The 3,931-nt window shown below is 41.2% G+C and overlaps 1 pseudogene; it reads right to left on the bottom strand.

The window, feature by feature from the left end:
• Positions 1-2,376: 2,376 nt before the first annotated feature.
• On the bottom strand, positions 2,377-3,361 carry LOC132401319 (sin3 histone deacetylase corepressor complex component SDS3-like; annotated as a pseudogene).
• Positions 3,362-3,931: the final 570 nt, after the last annotated feature.

Below are 3,931 nucleotides of genomic sequence, written 5' to 3'. Positions count from 1 at the left end.
TCTAAGTTCCATGTAGCCATCCAGGAGTCTCTTAAAAGACCCTATTATATCTGCTTCCACCATTGCTGCCGGCAGCCCATTCCACGCACTCACCGCTCTCTGCATTTATATATTAAAAAAAACTTACCCCTGACATCTTCTCTGTACCTACTTCCAAGTGCCTTAAAACTACGCCTTCTCCTGCTAGCCATTTCAGCCCTGGTGAAAAGCCTCTGACTATCCACACGATCAATGCCTCTCATCATGTTATACACCTCTATCAGGTCACTTCTCATCCTCCATCGCTCCGAAGAGAAAAGGCCAAGTTCACTCAACCTATTCTCATAAGGCATGCTCCCCAATCCAGGCAACATCCTTGTAAATCTCCTCTGGATCCTTCCACATCTCTGAATATTCTGCTCTAATAAGATAAAACCTTGGTTGCCCGCACATGTCATGCACTAACTTACCTTTGCAGTTTGGGAGATCAGATGTAAGGGAACATATACGGTAGATGTCACGTGTTAAGATCATTGATGTACAGAGGGATCTGGGATCCAAGTCCACAACACCTTCAAGTTGATAGAGTGGTAGGAAGGCATTATTACAGTTGTACAAAACTTTCAGTCAAGCCTCATTTCAAGTATTGTGTGAAGTTGTCACCTTATTGATATTTGGATCTTTGGATCGATGTTCTTGCAGTAGCCAAAAATAAACGGCTTTGAAAGTTGAAGTCCTGCCATTTTGACTACCAAGACTTCTGGATGCTGTGCTGCGAGTGGTTACACCTTTATTGTTCACTGAATTTAAAGACCCGTGAGTAGATATCTGATCTCACAGTATTTACTCATTTATTTAGAGATACAGTGTAAGGTAGGCCCTCTGGCCCTTTGAGCTGCACTGCCAGCAGCACCTGATTTAACCCTAGCCTAATCATGGGATAATTTGCAATGATGAGTTAATCTGCTAACCGGTATGTCTTTGAAATGTGGAAGGAAACCGGAGCACAAGGAGAAAATGCACACGTTCCACGGGGACTCCTTGTGGGACTGAACTCCAAACTCCAACACCAGAGCTGTGGTGATATCACATGTAGGAAAGTGATTGGAGAGAGTTTGGACCATGTGCAGGAATGATAGAACAATCTGGAAGTATGGCACTGTAAGACACGTGGTTGTTGCTGTTAAATAAAAGTTCTATTCTTCCAGAATGTGGTTCTTTCTTAGAAACCCATGTTACGTTTTAATGTAAAGAACACAATGGAGTTGAGCTAACTGCTACACTATGTGGTGCCCAGTTATAGTATCTTGTGTGAGATAGCTGCCAGCACTGAGATTACAGGCAGGATATTAGAAAGGTCATTTTGAAGTTACCATACTAATATGGCAGAAAGTGTTGTGAGGTGCCATAGCATAACAAAACAAGGTATGAGAGAACAGGGCAGTGCACTAATACCTCTTATAAAATTGTATTGCACTTCAATTCATTATTTCTCCATTGCAGTTGTCATGGGGTCTTGGCACTATGGTCAACTAATACTGAGAATCATAAAGAATCTCCTTTATAGTAGTAGTAAGTGATTGCTGGTTCACTGTTCCTCATGTGTGCAGTGAAGAGAGCCTGCAATTGAGAATGGGGTTTACGCAGTTCACAGACCGGTTTCAGTGGTTCACCATCACAGAATTTAAGAGAGATGGATCAGGAAGGAGCAGGAAAGCACTGGATATGGCATCAAATGGTACAGAAGGCACAACTAATTTTTGTCAGAGAGGGGAAAAAAATGTTTGCTTTGGGCTATTTCCAGTCCAGTACAAGGCACATCTGAAGAGTCAGTCAGTCTGATACCTGGCCATGATTCAAACAGGTCACCTATGCATTGTTCAGCCACACACAAGACTCCATCCCTGTTGTTAAGAGTAACAAGAGGTGGTGGTGTGTATGTGGCCTGGCTACACAACAATGCTATTAATAAAAATGCTGGAGATGGGAGCTAAGTTTCATGGTTCATTACTGGTAGAATCTGAACTTTAACACACACGTACAGATCAATATGCACCTAATAGCGCATTCAATGATGTGTTACTAAAACATAAAGTAGTCCCTTATTATACTGTAGGCTATATGGTACACTCCTCCCTTTTTATTTTAATAGTGTATCAACTTTTTTTTTCACTGGGGCACTATGCTAAACAAATATGTTTACCCAACATACAAATGTCTACCATTTGTTTAATTAGTTACTTAATAATATCAAATTATAACAAGCCTTTTCTTTTTACTTCTGGTCTAAGACCCATTTATAACTCAAGTCTCTTGGGGGGGGGGGGGTCTTCTCTGCCTCTCTGAGTAACATATGTCAATAACTTGTTTGTTTTAACACAGATTTCCATATAAAAATCATGAAAAGTTTATCTCTGAGCATAGGGAGTTAAGAAGATGTGTGCCTCCAACTTGCTGGGAATTCTGGGCAGCAGATCACCTCCGTATTATGAAGACTCCTCTGTGCTGTCCTAGATCTATACGCATCTTTGTGCTATCACATGTCTTCCTTACCCAACTAAGCTAATTACCTAGCCAACCTTCGTATTCTCCTTAGATTCCAAATAAATAGCCTGACTGTTATGATACCATCTCTTATAGTAATATAACTTCCTATTTTCTACTCTTGCTTCATATCTTTGTGTTGGTGATTCAGCAGGAGTGCTGGGAAGATGCTCAGGAGAAGATGGAGATGCTGGCCTTTTTGGAGATTTAAGCTTATTGAGAGTTTGCAGATCTTCCATTATCTGTTCATCTGTTAACAAGTAATTTAACTCTGCAGGTGCAGGTTTTCGTCTTTTGTCTGTAATTGGAACAGGATCATTAGGTCTCCTCCTTAGTTTCCTAGTCATTATTGGCTTTACCTCCATAGAATCTCCTGTGAGTTCCATTGTTAGCCTCTCATTCTCAATCATCTTTCTTTTCTTTTAACTGAATCTTTTTATCTTCAAATTCCTTCACTGCTGCTTTCTTCTCTTTAGTATAATTCCTTTCCACTTGTTCTGTCTCCAGTTGCAGAAAGAGCTCTGCATTGCGTATTCTTTCCTTGTATTGTTGATCTACTTTCTTCATCCTTTTCTGATACTCCTGCAAAGAGCCTTCCTGTAATTGCTGTAGCTGTCTTTTGAGAGAGGTCAAGTTATTTTTCTTGGTATGTCTGCTCTTTTACTTCCAGGTAATCTTCATCATCCTGCTTATTGGCAATATCTGTCTCCCTTGCACCCTCTGTATCTTCATCCGAGTTGTGGCCACGGATACTGCGTTCATCCTCATTGTCAATGCTGCCTAACTCTTCCTCGCCATTGTAATAGTTGACAGTGGGTGAGAGGAGAGCTGCGGACATCTTTCCCGCTGAGCTGCCCTCCTTTGACACATTTAGAGCCTTGATGGTGTGCCAATCCAACTGGATTTTCCTGAACCGTTCACATCCCAGCAATGGTAGTCCTCCATTTTTCAGTACATAGAGGTTCAGCTGCTGTGTTTCGTTTCTGTAGATCACTGTCACTTTAATTTTACCTTTGGGACGCACTTCCTTTCCTGTGTAAGTCTTCAGCAGTAGTTTAGTTCATTTCAGAGGTATGTGAGAAAACAGTTGTTTGTAGTCATGTACAGAGATCACTGTTAAAGCTGAGCCTGTGTCCAACTCCATTTTCAGTCTCACACCCATCACTTGTGGAGTGATCCATATCACTCTTTGATCATCTGTTTCTTTCACGCTGTGACATTGCCAACAAGACAATTCACTTTCATTGGAGTCGTTTTCATCAGAACTGCCTTCTTTCATTTTGTGTACCTTGTTGTTTTTTCCTTTCTGGGGCTTCTTGTTTCTCTGTATTTTGCCCTTTTTCTGCTGTTGACTAGCTTTTGCATACTCTGCCAATGTAGCCCTGTTTGCCATAGTTTCTCCATTCTT

This window comes from Hypanus sabinus, chromosome 10, assembly GCF_030144855.1.
Source record: "Hypanus sabinus isolate sHypSab1 chromosome 10, sHypSab1.hap1, whole genome shotgun sequence".
NCBI classification, from domain to species: Eukaryota; Metazoa; Chordata; class Chondrichthyes; order Myliobatiformes; family Dasyatidae; genus Hypanus; species Hypanus sabinus.
This window is presented reverse-complemented; position numbering and strand designations above follow the sequence as displayed.